The sequence below is a fragment of the Ornithodoros turicata genome, chromosome 6 (assembly GCF_037126465.1).
Source record: "Ornithodoros turicata isolate Travis chromosome 6, ASM3712646v1, whole genome shotgun sequence".
NCBI classification, from domain to species: Eukaryota; Metazoa; Arthropoda; class Arachnida; order Ixodida; family Argasidae; genus Ornithodoros; species Ornithodoros turicata.
Genome location: NC_088206.1, coordinates 6,157,613 through 6,178,569, shown reverse-complemented (window position 1 = coordinate 6,178,569; position 20,957 = coordinate 6,157,613). Strand labels below are relative to the sequence as shown.

Sequence of the window (20,957 nt, the reverse complement as noted above, 5' to 3'; positions counted from 1 at the left end):
TTCATGGACGGTGTTGATTCGTCGGTGATCCCATCTGCGAACTCCGCGGCACGCGTGACGAGTGTTGGTTTTAAAGGTAGTGCAGAGCAGCAGGCGTAGCATTTTATACTGGTGGCTGATTTAACAGCCTGGGTGCTCAATATAGAAACGCCACCAATTTCGTTCAAATCCACCTCGTAGCCCTTGTTTCAGAAAATTCAGATTTAATATTGCGGGCAACCCTGTGTCCAAGACCCGACACGAACTCCGCAGTTCCCGCCATGTAGGGCGGCGAACATAAACATGCCAACAACAATGGGAGCGTACAGCGACATCTGTGGACCGCTACCATCACCACGCCTGCTCGCCGGACGCGGTGCGTTTTTGCGTAGGTGACTCTCATGGTGATTCTGCTCACGGTTGTGTCACTTATTTCCACGGTGTACCAACGTTCTCGTATTTTGACAGAATATATGTCACGACCTATCTCGTTTGAACAAACTTTTCAAAGAAAGTTCATGAAGCCAGCTACTTAGACCATGACTTGGCCGATAGAGGGTTGGGCACATGTAACACTGTTGCTCGACGAGTAGGCGATTGTTTCCCACCATGTGTCGACCCGCGTCTTTTCACCGCAATTTCAGTCGTTATTTAGAAAAAAAAAACTATTTAGATTTTTCTGTCGCGCATAAGATTTGCAATGTGGTTGCTTTCGGAATAAGCTTTCAATGTTGCCTTTTAATGCCAATATTAACAGCCTGCAACCCTGCTTTACAGTTCCTTTAAGCATTGCTACCACGATGGGTCTTCGGAGGTAATGGTGATCACAGTGTCGCGTGTCGAAATATCCTCTGTTGGCGTTCGCAGTATAATGTAAATTTACACAATCATTTAACAATGTGCACAACATCCTAATCGCTTGGCATCACTAACTCTTGCCGGAAGAGGGGAATCTTCCTTCCAACGCTCGGCGTCCCCTGGATTTTCTCCTCCCTCGCCTCACAGTTGTCCGGCGGAGCTAATATACTTCTGTGACTGCATCACTTATGCTTCTTTTTATAAAGACCATGTATTTCATAGAGTTCATCGAACTCGGTTCTTCCTTTCAGTTATCCGTCTAGTGGCCTGCTATACCGTTTTTCAATCACTTTTCTTTCAACCTTTACAAATCGTCAAATTGACCAAAGTTTTCCTTGAAGTACTCACCTGAGCCACCGGTCTCACACATTCCCCTTTTGCATCAGTCCTTTCTTTTGTGTGCGGATTCCCCACGTTCCTTCCGGCATTGTGTAGTTTGTCTTGTAGGGAACGGGACAGATTGATCCACTCTCCAGAGAGTTCTCTTGCGACGTTACATCTCAATTGAAAGCTTCCTTTCGCGTCTCCGGGGATTCAAGTGACCACATACGAGTGGAAGTGCTATTCAACTGTCCCCTGCTCCTCTCAGGTCATTAGAGCACATCTTGAACACCTGCCCGAAGCACACGAGGGGTCTTTAAAAATGGATTCCCGCCGAACATTAAAGCGCGGCTGCGGACTTTAAAGAGCTTATTTTGCGATGGAACTAACTCTCGGGAGGTTTACAAAGCGGATGCGATCGGCCTAGGGGGTGGTCATTGATTTGTATCGCTTCACGGACGCTTTCTGAGACGTACTGCCGTGTCGAAATAGTCTCATGGGCGATACAGGTGAATACTATGCAGTGTTATACCGGTCCGGTTTTTTTTTTTTTGTTGTTGTTGCTTATTATCTCCAGAATGTGAGCTACCTACACTCTTAGAAATGAACTTCACCACGTAGCACGCTCCCAGCCAACCATCATCCCCAATGACAACGTTCTCGCTCCTGATTTGTTGAAAACGGGAGGCGGAGCCAATTCTGTGCCGTGCATAATGGGCACAAAATAGGCTCCGCCTCCCTTTTTTGAACAAATCTAGGGCGAGAACGTTGTCATTCGGTATGATGGTTGGCTAGGAGTGTGCTATGTGGTGAAGTTCATTTTTAAGAGTGTAGGTGCGGTTTTCGCAGGTGTGCTGTGAACTCTACAAAACAGATCTTCAGCGCATATAGCTCGGTGTGCGCCAACCATTGCCACTAATGACAGGGTTATCGCTTCGGATTCGAAGAGAGAGGAGGGGGCGTACGCCTTTTTGTGTCAATTTTTCAAAGTGACACAAAAAGGCGTACGCCCACAGTATATGCAGTTACCGTAGCTCGTGAAATAAGGCACCGCCCGACCTCCAAACTAACACAACTGAATGAGCTCAATAAGTCCCACAATCCGGCGAGTACGTCCCCGGTTATAATTTTTTTTTATCACTTTAGGTGAAACACCCTGTATAGTGAAATCAAGCAAGTGTCACACCTAGCCAGCAATGTACAGTGTCCTGCGGGTGCCAGCCGGTATTAGAAGCTATACTCAGGACAAAGGATGTACAAGTGAGGCACGTGGTGGAAAAATATTTTTTTTTAAATTCAGTGTTAGCGCCGCGAAGCAACTGTCGCTATGAGCGGCGTACAGACGTGGACAGATGGAGAGAGGGCAGCAGGAAGGAGTGGGGGGATAGGAGCGTTAGTATGCGTCCTGGGCCGACTTCAGGAGGAGCTGTGCCGACATTCGTCTGGAAAGTTTTCGGAAAACCCAGGAAAAACCTCAGACAGCACAGCCGGTGACAGGATTCGAACCCGTATCAACTCCCAGTCTCGCCGTGGAAAACGATCATCCTAACCACTACGCCACGGGAGCTGGTCGTGGTGGAAACGCCGAACATAAAGAATGTAAGAGACAATTCCATCAGCTCCCTTATACCGCCGCCCTTATGAGAAAGCAAGAAAAACCGAATCAAGACTGGCGCGTGGTTCGGATAACCGGTCTCGATCTTATACAGCTTGTTGTATGTAACGTTTTGGATGTATTCGTCTTTCGTTGTTGCAGTAAAACGGTTGTAAGTTCGACTGTCTTAGTGTGGTCAGTCGATATATCTACGCCGCTTATTTATGGAAATCGACCTTTTGAATTGTTGAGCAACTGTGGAATCACGAAAGTGACAAGTGACATTTCAAATGAAATGGCACCAATCCACCCTGTATCCTTTCCGTGACGCCGCCAAATAGTACTGCCATAAAGAACCTGAACTGATTCTCTGCCTCACTATCTCTCTCTCTCTCTCTCTCTCTCTCTCTCTTTGGAACACAAAAGCATACATGAATTGACTCATATATGATTTTTTTACTATCTAATCTAGCACAAATTCAGCACAAAATCTAGCACAATTAGCAGGGAACCGTCGGTCAATGTTTACAGCTAAAAATAATTGTTACGTCCCGTTTAATTAAACAAATGCTTTTAACAAAACAGAGAAAAATGCCGTGAATGTGATTTCTGTCTTTCATTAATTTGTTTTTCCTCTTCCAATTAAGAGTAGCCGTCGCTCTGCATATACGAGCGCCGCAATCTTCATTTTATTTTTTTCTTCCGCGCAGCCAAACCAATACTATTAAAAAAAATGTCGAATGTATGAACATCACTGAGGGCCTGAAACACCCGGAAGGATACGAGAGCGATATGTTAGGGAATCGAAATAATTATTTCCATAATTCTGCAACCACGATAGCTAAAAATTTTGAACCAACGGCAAAGAAAAATATCGTATTTTGCGACTGCCATCAATTTCCTTGTGCTTTGAAAAAAAATATTTTTTGAACCCGTTCTTTATCTCCCGTTTCCAAACCACGATAACTTCGGACCGATAACGCGACTAAACCCATTACGACAAGCTATAAATCGTTCATAATATCAGTCTTACTAGGAAGTGAAGCGGTCGTTCGAAACTGGCGATGATATGTCTGCCATGTCGGACATGGCCTACATCCCGGCTATAAAGTCTGCTTAGCTTAAGCGGCTGATAAAACCGCAACGTTAGATTTACACCATAAATCTAGAGTGCAAGAACAATATACATCCGGGACATAACGCAGGGTAACGCCATATCAGGAAAGTGTGTCGTGACTCTAAGCCAGGCTTGTTCCATGAAGGTTATTTTATTCGTACTTTTTATGTGTCTGAAAAGGCTTCATGTCGGTTCTGGTATGTTACATGAACCGACAGACTTGTACGTAACGCGTTACAAGTAATTGCGTTACTTGTAATCAATTACTTTTTCGAGTAATTTTTTGAGTAATCAATTACATTTTTGAACACGTAATTTTTCAAGTAATTCTATTACAATTTTGAGTAATCAGTTACTTTTGAAGTACAGTCTGACTCAAAATAACAATGCTCTGTGACAAATTTCCTGTGTCTTTGTTGGGCTATTCCACTGTAGTAAGCGAAAAAAAATATTATTGTTACTGCTCAGGCGCGCTATTTCAGCTGTCACAATCATTTGGGAGTTGGGGTTTTTCTTTTTTTTTTTTTCGAAGCACACAGGGGCGGATTTATGCATGAATTGAAAGTAACGGTCCGAGTAACGCGTTACTTTTATACTCGTTACTCAATTACATTTTGAGTCGAGTAATTTGTAACGGTAATCAATTACTTTTTTGGAGTAACGGGCACAAATCTGCATGAACAGAGAAAAAAAAAAAAAAACTGATAAGTGCATCACTTCTTTGAAAATAATTTTTTGTTCCTATCATCGTCATCATCATCATAATCTATTAACATTTCCTTGAAGTCAATCTTGATAAATTTGGAGCACACTCTCTACACGAATGTCGGCACAGTTCCCACGGAAGTTGGCCCAGGACGCTTACTCCCCTGTGTCCCACTCATTCCTGCTGTCCTCTCTCCATCTGTCCGGGTCGGTACGCCGCTCATAGCCACAGTTGCTTCGCGGCGCTAGCACGGGATCAAACAAAAAAAAAACTGATATGTGTTAGTGGTGGACTCGTATAAGTACCTTGGTGTGATGTTAACCCCAATATTGAAATGGACTGAATAGATCGATGCAATTACGTCGATATAGTCAGGACTATTTTAGAGTACGCGTGTGAAGTGTGTATGTGTGGAGGGGGGGGGAGGGATATATTTACTAGACGAAAAGAAAGGGAAAAAAACGGGGGAAAGGTCAGCCAAACGAGACGTCGGCTTGCTATTCCAGAAATAAATAAATAAATAAAAAGAAAAGAACTAGAGAAAGAATAGGAAGGAATAAGTAATAAATAAATAAATAAAATTAAGAAATAAGAAATAAAGAAAAAGAACAAGAATTAGGAAATAAAGGATAAACTAAGAAATGATGAAAGAAGGATGAGGTAGATTAAAGACAAAGATGACACAACAAAAAGGTGACTAGCAAACGGTGAAAGAATGATGAGATGGATCACAGAAGATGTCTTTAAAGGGAAAGCATGAGGCTAATGCGTTGAGGGTGAGGGAGTACAGAAGAATGAGATTGCACAACTGAGTTCACAGGCTGTGGGATCCTTATCGCAGTACCGATATTACTACATTGGAGGCGGTTCAAGGTAAAACGATTTGGGTTTGTCCTATCTAGATACGACCCGTTCTCTTTTTTTTTTCTTTTCTCTCTTTTTTCTTTTCTCTCTTTGTTCCACGCTCAGTTCTGTTACAGCTAGGACTCATTCCATTATGTGATAGGCGTCTGGCTCTTCGGTTGAGGACGTTTCTCTTAGGATGAGGACGTTCGATAGTGAATCGTCAAATAATTCCGTTTGATGAATACCTTACGTCTGCTGGTGCTTCCCCTTTAAGAAGTGCACACTGGCTCAACATTATACACTGTAAGAAAAAAGGAGTAAAATAGAGAGTAATTGCAGCTTCTAGTCCCCCTAGACTGCGACTAGATCAGGACTGCAAATCGGCATTGAACTTCAAAAATGGTCTTCCGAATGCAACAGTCTACGTAAGTAGTATGTGTTCTTGATCAATTTGACGGCATAAGGCTGGTATAACTCAGCCAACTTCACAGTTTTCCACCGACCAGAGTAAGAAAAATTAGCGCCTCTTTCTTCGCAAATTGTGCCCTATGTGTGTCGCAAGATTTTATATCACTCGATATATCACGGTTGACGGTTCGATTCTAAGTATTTTCATGCATGCACACGAATTATGTACCCGGGGCTCTTAGAACAGAGCGTGAAATGCAGTCTATAAAATTCCATGCAACAAATGCAGCGCATCATATATCGGCGAGACAAAGAACTTCCCCGAAAGGCTACGGCAACATAAGAATGATGTACGGAAGTCGGACATCGAACGAAGCGCTCTCGCTGAACACTGTCAAGTTCGAGACCATCCTATCGACTTTCAAAACGCCTGTATAATCGACCTTGAGGGTAATCAAATCAAAAGAATGTTTATAGAGTCCTGGCATATACAATCCACACCTGGAAACCTTAACCGATCTGTTGGAGCGTTACCCAGCGTATACGTCAACGGCCTCCGTCACGTGACTGAAAAACAATCCGGCGCATCACGAAATTCGAACCACGGCAAGAACGCTGCCGCCAACGGCCACTACAGTCACCCCTGAGGAAGGAGCCGAACTGGCTCCGAAACGTCGGGTATCCCCGTCCTGTAACTTGGTTGGAGATTTTCGTTACTATCATAGTCTCCACTATGTGACATTCATTTACTCCAGTATATTTACTCCCGAAAGAGACTATATTTTGTGGCAATGCATTTAGTCCTCAGAAGGAGTAAAATTACTCTTTTTTTTTCTTCTTAGCGTGTAGAGTACGCATGTCGAGTAGACTGTTTTAAATATGATTTTTTTTTTTCATGTTGCATTACTGAGCGGAATGCTATCGACGACATTGTTCGCGAGATGTCTTCAAATCATTTTTTTTATTCACTCCCGCAATGGCCTCGAGTGAGGCTGCAGTATGCCCGAATAAATAAATAATGTTTAAAAAAATGATATAAAATACACAGTTTAGCTGCAATAATCTGTATGGAAAACAATGTAAACGGGAAGGAACGGTTTCATTCCTATACAGTTTCACAAACAAACTTTCAGTTTGTAGCTCTGATACGCCTGTTTGTGCCTGGAAAGACATGCCTGGTGCTCGAGGCATCGAACCTCGTCCTTACCTCTGCGACTGAACTGGGTACCTTCCGTCATCACCGAGCAGGATATCCGAGCTGCCTTTGTCAACTAAGGGCAACGTGGAGGAGATCCAGAGCTTGGTCATGTCGGCTCCCTCTCTCGCTCTGTTTGAAAAGGGACATCCCGCCCACGGGCATCCCGCACGTTACCTTCATTAGAGGTTGCCAAGTGTTGTGCAAAGACAGACACCAACTGTGCCTTCGATGTAAACGCTTGAGTCATATTCGCCGTGACTGCCGCACTCCACAGCACCCTATAGCTGCAGGAGCGTCGGTCATGAGGCAGCTCGCTATCCACGGACCTATATGCTGCTGCGGCGACAGCTGCCTCTACAATGGAGGATCCTGACATGGATCTCCTGGGGGCTTGTGACCCCGGTTTGCCTGCGGTTCTATCCAATGACCCCGGTCCTCTGGATTTGGCAGCTCCTTCAACTGATGCGGCTCTGGACGCTGTCCCCTTTACGCCCGATGCTAATGTCGAAGCTGCGCCTGCAATGCCCGTCCCTAACGGGGACGGAGCTGATGACCCTGGCTGTCTTACCTAGGCGGGTGCCATGGATTACCATGAGCATTCCTCTAAGCGGAAGTCCACGTCGCCGGCTGGTGCCTCAGTCAAGGCACACAGGACTGATTCCTCCTAGCGCTATCTCTGAACGTTCGAGCGCTATACTCTGCTCAATGTCAACCTGGTGCCTGGCATGGAAGAACCCTCGTCGGAAGGTGGAAGTTCTGTGACCCAGTGGACCATGCTCGTCCATCGGCGAAGCCGCAGGCACACTCGCAGCTCTTAATCGCGACACATTGTCTGCCACGATGTCACCCCCTGACGACGCCTCACCCTGTTCCGCACTACCGCCTCACCTCGCTTCTTCACCACGCTTCTTCACCACGCTATTGGTCACCTGCTCCCTCCTTCACCAACCTGCCACCTGCCTCCTGTTGAGTCTTTTCTGCTGCTGTGGTTTTTCTTATCTGCACAGGCTTTGACTGAACTCCCTTATGTATGGACTTCCCCGCCGGCAGTATGGCAACCAGTAGCGGAACTGCGACGAATTTCGTCTTCGTTTTTCCTCTTTTTTTTTGTTATTTGTTTTTCTTCTTTATCTTTCTTTCTTGTCTTTGCTGGGAATAGCAAGCCGTCTTAGCGCAGGCTAACCTTTCCCTCCTTTTTTTATAATAAACATATATCCCCCCCCCCCCCCCCCGATATTCAGCATTGGAGGTCTGGCTTCTCCACTGTATTGCTCGAGAAATGTGGTCAAGACATTTTGAACACCGCAGGTGGTTTATGAAACATCTGTCAATACGACATGTCGGAGGTAGTTATACGAGCATCCAGGTTTCATTTTACAGGCACTATAGTGCACTTGTGGCAAGTTTAGCCTTTTACAGGCCTTTTAGCCTTTTATAACATTACTCATATAGAGCCCGCGGTAGCTCTAACGATACAAACTATTCACTGCTTACCACACCACATCTGTTGAGAAGCTTACATAAACAGAAAGGCATGTTCCGAACAGCATCATTCTCCGAACGTTTTGTAATGACAAGACCGGTACCATGTCTTCGTCACCTCAGATTGAGTTTCAACGGTGTCCCGCATAAACGCGTGCTTGAGAATCAATAGAATCGACGCCATGGAATAAACTGTCGGAAAGCTGGGGCGGTTGTTGGTTGCATTCAAAATTTTATTGCGTAGGTAGTAGTAATGTTGAGCAGGTAATGGTTGCTTCTCTTTGTTATCTGGGACGTCAAATTTACCGCGTTGTAACGGAACATTTCGCACAGCAAAAGATCACGATTTCAAAGCGCGTGCAAAACGAAATCGAAACATTTACAAAGTGTCACGAACAACAACAACAACTTTATTTTCGACCTTGGAGAGTGGGGAGTTTGCCATAAGAAATGTAACTATGTAACTATTTGTTAAAGTAGCGTACTTGTTTAGGGGCAGGCGTTCCCGGGCGAACTGATCTTGGTTATCCTTTCAGCCATTATAAAGTATTGCTTTGCTCCAATTGAACGAAACAAAAATTTCGGACTGGAAGTTCGAAGTCCCAGCATGCGTACGCTACCTTTCAACTTGAAAGCCACCCATAGCACTGCGCTGCGTGCTTGTTTTTCTTTCATTTCTTCCTTTTCCATCTTGCTTTTTTGTTTATCTTCAGTTTCTTTATTTCTCTTTCTTTTTCTTTGTTTCACTTTTTTTGTATAGGAAGCTGGCAATAGCCTGGCTGACCTTTCTTTTTTCTTTTTCCTTTTTTGTTTTTGTTTTACTCTATTAAGCATATCTCCACCCAACCACCCACCAATAGCAGCGGTGCACGGGCGACGTAAATAGGACATGAGAAAGCAAATATATTTTTCATTTTAGCATTTTCAAATATACAATTTCGGATGTGATACCTTGTCAAACGCTTTTTCAAGAACAAAGGAATATAGCATCTACCCGTTTACACTTGTTAAGTGAGAGAGATCATGAACTAATTCAGTCAACTGGAATGTAATTGAGGAGCCCTTCCTAAACCCCTATTGGCGCATAGGGGTTTCGGACCTTATAGGACTCTTCCAAACATATGTTCACGGGAGAGCATTAAAAAATGTTCAAGCATTTTACTGCACGTAGATGTCACTGAAATCGGCCCGAAGTTGATGAGAACTGACGAATCACCTTTTTTTTTTTTTTAAGTGGCACGCACTTATAGCTTGTTTCCATGCAACAGGAATGAGCCCTGATTCACACACCTTCAAAAAAAAAAAAAATCACTTCCAAATACAAGGACAGAGCCATTCACTGTAGCGTGAAAACAGAGCGTTTGTTACAAGATCAGGTCATTCACTTTTCTTTGGGTCAAGTTCAAGCAATAAAGAAAGGTTATCGCCAGAAGCTTATGTGATATCAGTAGTGGGAGATCGCACATCTTCGTAGTTTTTAAAATAATTTGCTGCACCGTTATCGTTGGAGAACACGGAGGAAACAAACAAAACAAAAGGTCCAAGAGGACCATCACGGATGCCCTTCTTAGGCAGGGAATTGTGACTCCAAAATTTACGTCAGGAGATTCCACTCCGAGTTTTTTAAATGTCTGGTTATAAAACGAGAAACGGTTCGTGCGTATTTCCCCTCTCAATTTCCCCCCCCTCAATTTCCCCCCTCGACTACGAAGTTGAGTAATTTGCTCTGAATTACGCAGTCTGGGTTTGGTTGAACGGTTTAGTTGGCGTTTCAAAAGTATAATCTCGCGGGGGATCGTTGGATTTTTTTTTTCAACCCGCTTTTTCTTTGTCGGAACATACAACTGTACGCAGAAAGTGACTATATCAGTAAATACCATCCACAATGTATTACTATCATTTGAAAGCAGGCGTTCCCGACAGAATGTTCTTGTGGCTGGCTGATTTTTTTGCGCCATAGAACACTCTCTGTTCGCACAAAAGAAGGAGTCACTTCGAAAGTTGTGTTGACTCAGGGCGTACCACAAGGCAGCGTTTTAAGTCCTATCCTTTTCAACCTTGTAATGGCAGGCCTAAAGTCCTGTATCGCCCCTAAAGTTAATCTATCTATCTATCTATGCTGATGACGTCTGCATTTGGACTGTTGGGAAATCGAGGCCTGCAATCCTACGCCGTCTTCAGCATTCCCTGGATAACATCTTGCGGTACCTAACGGAGGCAGGCATGGCTATATCAACTGAGAAAACCGCAGTCATGGCTTTCACTCGGAAGCATATGCATCGGTATCAGCTCTTCCTTGGCGATACGCCTCTTAGGCTGGTAGCACACCATAGATTCCTGGGTGTCATCCTAGACTCCAACTTGTCCTGGAAGAAACACATCGATCACCTGGACACAAAGGCACACCGGTGGATTTCCGTCATTCGCCACTTTGCTGGGCCGAAGTGGGGAATGAATGAGAAGTCTCTTCTGGCCATCCACACAAAGCCCTAGTCCGAGGGACTCTGCTATATAGCCTACCAGTCTTGCACGGAATTTCACAGACGCAAGAACAACGACTGCGGTGTATTCTAGCACGGAGCTTAAGGGTATGTCTTGGCGTCCCGAGAGCCGCGGAAACGCGGATGGTGATAGCAGAAGCCCGCGAAATACCCATTGAAGTCTTACGGCAGAGGGAGACCATTCGCCATTACTTGCGCCTCAGAGCACACCACCGCCGCCATCCACTAATAGCAAAAGTTTGTCGCCGGAAGCAATGTAACGCATACAACTGTTTCATGGAAGTGAAACCTAAGGTTCCCCCGTTTTCTGCAAGATCAGTGGTGCCCACGACGCCTCCGTGGTCGCTTCCAGTACCATCGATCGCATTGTCAATTCCTGGTCTTAATGTCAAACGAAACCAAGTGCCTACATCAGTTCTGAAACAGCTTGCAGCGGATATGATGCACAATCGCTATTCTGACCACACTGCAGTTTTCACTGACGGATCCTCCAGTCATGAATGTTCATCGTCTGCATTTGTTATTTAAAACTGACGGTGTGTCACATGGATACCGTCTCTCACACCGCACATCATCAACGTCGGCTGAGTTATATGCTATCCTGTTGTTTCTACGTAAGACGCCCTGTGACGATCCGCGGGCCTGGGTCATCTACTCAGATTCAAAGGCTGCTCTTCAATGTATAGCCAACATGGGAATACGTGGATCGCTCGCCCCAGTTGTCACTGATATCCTCCATCAGGTTCAGCTTCTAAGCGATCACGGTCATCACATATCCCTGCAGTGGGTCCCGGGTCACTGTGGTTTGAGCGGAAACGAAGAAGCCGACAGAGCGGCAACGGCTGCCCAGCAGTCTCGGACTGTTGTACCAACGGTGTTATCAAGAGGAGACAGGAGGTCACTTCTGAATGAGCTCATTCAGCCACTAGCTCGCCAGCAGTGGAGTCGGGACATCACTGACAGGTCTCTCATGTATTCGGTGGATCCCACTATGTCCTTCTCAGTTCCTGACCGTTTACCACGCTATTTTACGTCCCTCCTGCACAGGCTTCGTCTCAACGTTGCCTTTACTCCCCAATTCAAGTGCCGAATCGGATACTGTGACAGCTGCCTATGCTCCAAATGTGGCGTTGAAGCGAACATTGAGCACGTCCTAATAGAATGTAAGCTCCACGAAACGGAGAGGCGGCAACTCTGTGCTCAGCTGAGTGGTGCTAGCCGACAGACGTTCAACCTGGCTGCAATTCTTGGCCCATGTCAGAGCCATGTCCAACACCGTCGAGGACTTCTGATGTTCTTGGAGTTCCTCTTGGCTACCGGCTTGCTCCAGTCGCTGTAGGGTCCACCCCTGCATCTCAAGGACCATTGGCGCTTCTTTCATGTGCTTCTTCCTTTTGTGCGACGTATAGCGTTGCGCAACCAGACGACGGGAGTTCGAGTTGTACTTGCACATAACTTCATTTTCATATTTCACATCTCATGCTTCTCGTGTAATGGGGTAGGGTACTGCTCTCAAGCGGTGAATCACCCCAGGCCATAGTCATGATTTAGTTGTTGTTGTTGTTATCATTTGACAGGGACATTACACTGGGACGGTCATATTTACAAGGCAGATGATCTACAATACTAACATAATAGGCATTAATCAAAATCATAAGTGATAATAAATTATCTTTCATAACGATAGCTTAAAAGCATTTCACAAGTAATTGACACAAACTGTGATCCGAAATAACATCGGCTACAGTGCATTTAACAGTAGAGAATTAATGACTTACAAATACCAAGTCAAGCAGCGATGATTTCACAGTATAGTTACTGTTGTAGGTTCGCTAATAGATTAAACCTATACATCATATCGAAGAGTAATTCAACATTATAACTTACTCTATATAGGTATTCGACAGAGTAAACTGTTCCAGTCAACGCCACCTAAATTAAAATCACTTCTTTTATCTTTTTTTTCAATCTTTTTTTTTATTATCTAATTTTATTATATAATTAATAGCACAACACCACTGCTTCGTGTCCCCCTATCGTTTCTAATCATATTGTGCTCATGTGGCAAAATTTCTGCAGAAGTTTTCTCGGGCCTTAACCGAGTCTCTGTAATCGCTGCGATAACTGGGTCATGTTCCAAAAGGAGAGATTCAATCAGCGGCCTTCTTGTTGACAACACTATACGAGCTTTAAAAGTCGACAGCTATAAGATTGGCATATTTTAATTTTTTGACGCAAGGTGCTTGCGATACGAGCACTCGATTCAGCCGCATCCTCAGCATCTCTGCTTTCTGCAAGATGATTAGTGCTCGGTTCACTGACCTGCCTGACACCCTTGGGTTTCGGGGTTCGAGTCAGCAGCAACGTTAGCGCCCCAAAATATGCAACGCGCTGTAGTTTAGCAGACGCCGGCGGCATTTCAAATACACGGTCGCGAGTTGTTCGCAGTTTTCAAGAAGCACCGCTTTTTCTGTGGGTTTCCTACAACGTTTAGTAGCTTTCGTTGGCGCCGTACCACTTGAAACACCGTGCAAAACCCGCTGATGAAACTATACAGTCTACTATTTGATCCGCGGCCGCTTGGGCACAAAATGGCGCTGCGCAAACTTCGCTGCAACAGCATTATAGCGAAGACGAACGGATTGGCCACTCTGTTTACCGTATCTGAGAAGCTCAGCTGTTGCCAAGCGTGTGGCGGCAGAGTAAACCTCATTAATGAAAATGTTTGCGCCACGAAACTTGTATGAATTCATAAGCACCCGATTTCTTTGTTGGGGCTTTTAGCTCTGTGTGGGTACAGCATCCGCTTGTACATAATACATATTATATATATACGCCGGAAGAAATGTGTTCGGGCGACCGCGAAATTAGACAGATAGTTGAAACAAATTAGAGGCAGACAACGAAGGAGTAGGAAGTAAGAAAAGAGGGCGAAGTTATTTATTTACAGGTGGAAAGTTAAGGGGTAACTATATATATATATATATATATATATATATATATATGAGGGGAAAATTAGCCAGAGCTCTTTGGCTGCACGTATAGGATATGTTTGTAAGTTCTCAAACGTCGCCATGCTAGTACTGGACAGTTGTTTCGACCTTATTGGGCCATCGTCAGCAGTACACAGGCAGGCAACGTTTGAGCGGATGGCGTGAGAAGGTCACGTAGCACGTGATTCCTCCCGTCAGGGTGTGCTAACACGCCACTGAAAGCCCAGTGCAAAGCCAGTGAAGTATGTAAGGGGAAAATTAGCCGGAGCTCTTTGGCTGCACGTATAGCATATGTTTGTAAGTTCTCAAACTCAAAAGCGACGTTTATATATATATATATATATATATACAGGTAGATACTAACAAAATCAGAGGCAGGCAACGAAGATATAGGAAGTATGGCAGTTATTTATTTACTAGTGGAAAGTTAAGAGGGAAGTCAACGTTGCGGCGGAAGCTCCGCCTTCGTCAGGACGCCCAGTCCTGGCTACGACTGCCCCCTTAACTTACACAACCCTTACAACCCTTAACTCAACTTAACTCCAACCTTAACTTAACTTAACTCCAAGATACAACTCTTCACCCTGGAACTTTAACTGGTTCCAGTGTTAAGCAGCAACGTTGACTTCCCCCCTTAACTTTCCACTAGTAAATAAATAACTCCCCCTTTTCCTGTACTTCCTACATCTTCGTTGTCTGCCTCTGATTTTGTTAGTACCTATTTAATTTGGCGGTCGCCCAAACCCCTTTCTTCCAGCATATATATACGTATACATATGCACATGTTGAACGCCATCATTTTAACTCTCATCTGTTTGTACTGTTGGTACTTTCTGTGTGTAAGCGTACTGGGGTAGCCAGTCCGACTTCGTCGTATAACTCACATCCTCATTCTTTTTCTTTATCACATCACATCTCATCACACCACATCACCGTAAGTTTGTTACGATATATGTGTGTGTGGTGGCGCTGCAGTTCTATCCGTGTACACACAATGGGCAATAGATTTTGGTCACACGCGATAACCATCGATTCAAACGGCTGCTTTCACTTACACGCTCGAAATTTCATTGTAACAAAGTTGACTTGCCACCCACGCTACGCTGTTGCCACCCACATCTCTATGCTTTATCATTGGCTCCAGTTACATACCGCGAAATCCAGCGAATTTGGACACGCGTCGGGCAACGGTGACTGGCGACAAAGCGACAAATATCTACGGGGAGTAGATGCAAGATTTTGTAGCCGCGACATAACTTTTTTTGTCGCTTGAGCCCGGGTGCCGCCGCCGAATTTGTCGCTTGTCACTTGTAGCGTGCTATGGGATCCGACCTTAACTCTCACTATGTTCGCCTGGCAAACCGCTACCGTGTATCAGCTGACGTGTATTCGTATCTAGTTGAGTTAGCACTTCCCAAATGCACACTCGGGGAGGCCGACGCTAGACGAGGTTATCAGCCCAAGCAGCACAGTGTACTGAAAGTCGAGTGCAATAGGGCTGTTGCAATGAAGTTTGCACAGTGCCATTTCGGGCCTAAACGGCCTTGGATCCCAACAGTAGGTAGTTTCATCATCGCATTTTGCATGGTGTTTCAAACGGTATGGTGCCAAGGAAAGCTACAAAACCTGTAGGAAATCCACAGAAAAAGCGGCCCTTCTTGAAAAGTGCGAACAACTCGAGACCGTGTATTTGAAAGTGCCGCGTCGTCTGCTAAACTACCGCGTGTTGTATAATTTGGTGATTGATTGATTGATTGACAGAGCAACAGGCCTATAGGGGTGGACGGCCTAGGTGAACGGCCTTGAGCAAACTCGTGAAACTAAAGAACATTGATAATAAGACACATATACCGTCCACCCCTATTGCACTCGACTTTCAGTACACTGTGCTGCTTGGAAGAGTACTTTAACCGCAGACGCGAAAGTTTTCGCGTCTGCGGGAAGCGAGAGAAAAAAAAAAAATAAAGCAAACGGCACCTCATACAGCGTGCGGGTCCCACATGTCGGGCCACATTCCGCGTACTGCTTATTGCATCGGAGTGCATATCAGGACCTTCTTTATTGCGCAAGACCCCTCCTCCCCCCCCCACCGAGAGCACATTCAACCCCTTGCCTCCCGAAACTCCTCACGATGCAGCCTCATAACTACTGCCTCCGTATTTCCCTCATGCACCCTATTTTGAACCTCTCCCATCCTTTCTTCTCCCCTTTTTTTCCCTCTCGCTCTTCCCTCGCTCTGCGCCTATGCGTTCCTCCACCCAGAACGGTTTTTGCTCCGAATAGTCAGTTCGGAACGCGCGACAGCGCAACATCGCTTCACTTGCGTTCGTCGCGCCGAGCTGAAAACCGTGCAGTTCACGAGTGTGGAGGTGAAGTGTGATGTCGAGGAAGACGTTACTGTCTTAGGTCATGAAGCCTTCAACAACTTCAACCTTCGATTATGGAAGTGATTCCGAGTCGTGTGGTCGTTATACTCGTGGGTGCCTGACAGGTGTTAGCGGAAGAAGTTAGAAATTAGATTGTTTGGGTGGATTTGATAACTTGTTGTTTGTGCTCCCTTCGACTTCGAACCGTGCTAGGTGAGTTGAATGTAGTTGTGGCTTTCATTCAAGTGTATGGCTTGTGTGGGTTTCATTCACGTATCGCTTGAAAACGGGCGGTCTGTATATGCCTGGGCGGCCACAGAAAAGTAAAAGGAAAGCGTGCTTTAGAAAAAAAGAAGAGTGAAGAAGTGCAGAACGAGATTATTTTTATTCGTGTAGAAGATTGATGCTGTTAGAGATTGTAGTCTGATTTGGGGTTCTTAATTACTGTGTGATGACAAGTGATTTCAAAGAGTTGTGATGAAGGTGTCTACTACCGTTCACATGTGTGTTAATCCCCTGTGTGGAAGTTTGGAAGTGTTTATACGCAGTCTGAGCTGGTCGCTGTAATACTGAAGGTTCTCCAACTACTAGTTTAGTTTACATATGTTCCTTTCGTTGACAAATTTAGTTAACGACACTTCCACATTGAGATTAGTCCAGGTTACTGTGAAATGCCCCTCGTCTGAATCAGACATTGTACGATTAACGCTGTAATACAACCCATCGTACAGTAGCGCACGCCGTATTCGTCGACATAGGCCCGGTTTCATCAATGCCGATTAACATTTGAACCGAGATCAACGGTCCCTTAACTCGAATTTAACGCTTACTCTGCTTCACTAAAGAGAGTTATTGTCACTGAAACGTTCATCACGCCACCAACTAACGTTTGTAAAAAAAGAATTGAGCGTTAACTTCAAGTTTTTGCAACCCTTAATCCCGGTTCAAAGTTAACCAGCGTTGTTGAAACCGGGCCATAGCTTAATTCACACCAAGGGATTAACTGAAATGAAGGCACGCGTTTTGTCCGAGGTTGCGTCGTCGTCTGGGATTGGATGGTTCAAGGTTCCTATAGAGCGATTATCAACGAGTTATTAAATCCTGACCTTCAGTTCGCTATGCAGTGAGTCACCCTGATCAAAGTATCGGCGTGCGGTAATAGAGAGTACTGAGTGTCAGTAGATCGTTGATAAGGTTGATTCCGAGGTGCCGTGTCTACCGCTCCCAATCAACTGATAAGATTCTGAGTCGCGCGCGCTGCCATTGGGTCCGGTATGTACGACAGCCTCACGGTGACGTTGTTAACTCGCATGACTCGGCATGGCTCAGAATCTTATCTGTTGATTGGGTGCCGTGTAGGCACGGTAATCCGGAAGCCACTTTATCGACGGTCTACTAATGCTCACTAATGTCTTCTACTTGCTCTAGATCTGTAGTACTATCAGACGAGTGTGTATACTATCAGCGGCTCGTTCATGCTTGTCTTTTGCTATGGCGCGAGAGTTCTGAACAAGTTGCGAATACAACACCTGTTGCACGGGGCCGCGGCAGCGTTGAGACGGCATTCGCGCTGGTGGCACAGTTTATGCGTCTTATTCCTGCTATAAATTGTTCTACTATAAAACTAGGATATAAAAGTAGTTTTCTTTGGTTGTCCTAATGATACGTGAACATGAATGTATAATACCTGTAGATTTGCCACTGGCGCAATCACAGATAAATGTAGAAATCCAAGGTTGTGTGCTATGCTCCGTCATTAAGTATAAGGTGTGTGTGTGGGGGGGGGGGGGGGGTTGTATGACGAAGTTAATAACGATCCAGTTGAAGTGGGAGCTCCGGACCTCACTCTCATGTCCTTGTAGACTTTGCGCATGCAGTAGTAACTCTAAAGCAAAGCTTTATTTCGCTGTTCCTAGCCTTTCGCTTATGCGGCGTGATGTGTTCGTACAAAGCTATTCATGGGTTTGTCAATGCTCTTCTATTACAGTCACTAAAATATTTCTAGAACTGGCTAGAAGGAATTTCGTCATCCCTCCTGTCCAAACTTTGTTTCGAACATGTTTCAACCACTGTTAAACTTTGAGGCTTATAAAACTTCGAGCCAGAAAGAGTCATGGAAGCAAGTTCGGGTGTTTATACAACGTCCGTGTGTTTATATAATGCTCCTTCCACCTCCGGTCGACAATCGCATGCGATGCACACCACTAATCTCGACCGAAAAAAAAAAAAGCAACAAATGGTGGGTTATAGCGCCTGCAGATAGCACTGTGTAGGAATTGAGATAAGCCCCAGGATGGGGCGCAAGGTGATCCCGGAGGAATGCCACAGATAAATAGTCTAATTTTCTAGTCTAATCTTGATGAATAGTCAAACCTCCGAAGGGGACTCTGCGGAGAGGTTGGTAAGGATAATTCGTGACTTTACGTGTCGCGAAACAACTATGATCATGAGCGACGCCACAGTGGTTGGTTTGTGGATTAATTCTGCCCACCTGTGGGTTCGTTCACGCGCGTCGAAATACCAGCGAACGAATGATGACAGTATAAGGGAAAGCCACAAGCAGTGGGATTCGAACCCACACCCTCTGATTGTTTTCCTTCTACGCTTAATCGCCTCATCCACGACCAGCGTTTAATGAGGAAGATGCCGCCCGCCACGGGTGTGTCCGTTCGTCTGTGCGAATGTGCGAGCGACTGGCAACAATGTAAAAGAGAGAATGTTGAAGGTGGGTGCGTGTCCTCGTGTTTCCTAGCGTGGCTTGGTACGTTGAAGAGATGGGGGGGATATATTTATTAGAACAAAGAAGAAAAAAAAGGGAGGAAAGGTCAGCTAAACGGTATGCCGGCTTGCTATTCCGCAAAACAAAAAGAAAAGCAAACAGAAAGAAAAGAGAAAGATAAATAAATAAAAATAAAATGAAGAGAAAAGAAAAAAAACTCGGAAATAAAGGATAAAATAACAAAAGGGTGAAAGAAGGGTGAGATCGATTAAAGACAAAGATGATTTAGATGAAGGAAAAAAAGTAGAAGAAAAGATGAGGGTGAGAGCTGAGGAGCACTGAAGAATGAGACGACACGTCTTGAGAGAGAGAGTGGGTTGTGAGGCTTTTGTGTTGTGTTTGTCCTTGTAAGGGTGGTTCCATAAGTTTCCGGCCCTACCAACTTTTCATAGTCATAGAGACGAAACAAGTGTATCACATTTCGACATAGTCACCCTTAACTTCGATGCGCTTTTGACACCTTTCAACCAGCATTCTTATATCCTTGAAAAAATAGTCCGATGTATTGACCGCAAAATGCTGGAAAACTGCCGCTTGCATCTCACTATCGTTTTGAAATCCCCGTCCTCTGAGATCCCTCTTCAAGTTTGAGAACAGGAAGTAATCACTCGGTGCCAAGTCTGGAGTGTAGGGTGGGTGGTGGATTTCTTCGAAGCCGCACTCCTTCAGTGCAGCCTTGGCAACAGAAGCAGTGTGGACAGGGGCATTGTCCTGGAGCAACCGGACACCTCGACTCGACCTGCCGCGCCTCTTTTCCTTGATGGCGTCTCGCAGTCGGTGCAGGAGTGAAGCATAAAGTCGCATTCACTGTGGTGTTCCTCTCTTTGAAGTCGATGAGGAGGATCCCGTGACAATCCCAAAATATTGTTGTCATGATCTTCTCTGTGGATTGTGTGACCTTGGCTTTTCTTCGGGGTGCTTCTCCTGGTTTGCGCCATTCCATCGACTCCTTTTTCGAAAGGGGATCATAGTAGAGCACCACAGTCTCATCCCCTGTGACAATTGACTTCAATATTTCTTCTTCGTTCTCTTGACAGAGCTCCAAAACCTCTCTGCCACAGACGACGCGCTGTTGCTTATGAACTGGCGAGAGAAGTCGTGGCACCCATCTCGCACTGACCTTTTTCATGTGACGGCCCTCGCCGATGATGCGAAAAACGGTTGTTTTAGAAAGCACCAGCATTTCTGAGATTTCCTTCACCTTCAGACGCCTGTCGCTCAGCACTTCCTCTCGACAAGAGACAAATTTTCTTGTGTCACAACTTCCACTGGACGACCATCGCGTGGATCATCTTCAATGGACTCTCGCCCCAGTTGAAACTGCTTAGCCCAGTCTTTTACCGTTGTGTACGAGGGAGAGGCTTCCCTGTACACGTTGTCCAGTCGCGCTTTAATTTCGTTAGGCGAAAGTCTCTCTTTTGTCAAGAATTTTATCACAGCGCGGTACTCGATTTTTTTTCATTTTAACTGAAGAGTGCACCCTGGCTGTTTGAAATGCCTTGTGCTTGTACGGCTTGAACGTAAATGCTTGTACGGCTCGCGTCAAAGTTAAATTGAACAGCGCTCCCGCCTGCAAAGTGGGAAGAGAGCCACCCTGTTGGCAGCGCCTAGCAGAGAACAACGCCTTCATAATGAGGGTCACCCCCTCGAACTGTACACAGACGACCAAAACACCCTCCACCGTTAGTTCTATTAAGTATTACCAGGGTCGGCTGACGGGGATGGTGTTCAAGTTAACACTGAGGCGAGCTGTACCCCCCCCCCCTCAAAGTTGCTGGCATCCTTTGCTGGGATCGATCCCGCAACCTA

At 45.3% G+C, this 20,957-nt stretch overlaps 1 protein-coding gene across 3 annotated transcripts in view; it reads left to right on the top strand.

The window, feature by feature from the left end:
* Positions 1 to 20,957, top strand: part of LOC135398948 (glycine receptor subunit alpha-4-like) — a 373,762-nt gene that overhangs the window by 259,965 nt on the left and 92,840 nt on the right. The window contains exon 1 of one of the 3 annotated variants that reach the window (XM_064630531.1): positions 16,307 to 16,582. The exons of the other annotated variants lie outside the window; for them this stretch is intronic. The gene's annotated coding sequence lies outside the window, so the exon portion shown is untranslated. Of the gene's footprint in view, positions 1 to 16,306; positions 16,583 to 20,957 lie in introns of those variants that run through there. 3 annotated transcript variants of the gene reach the window in all.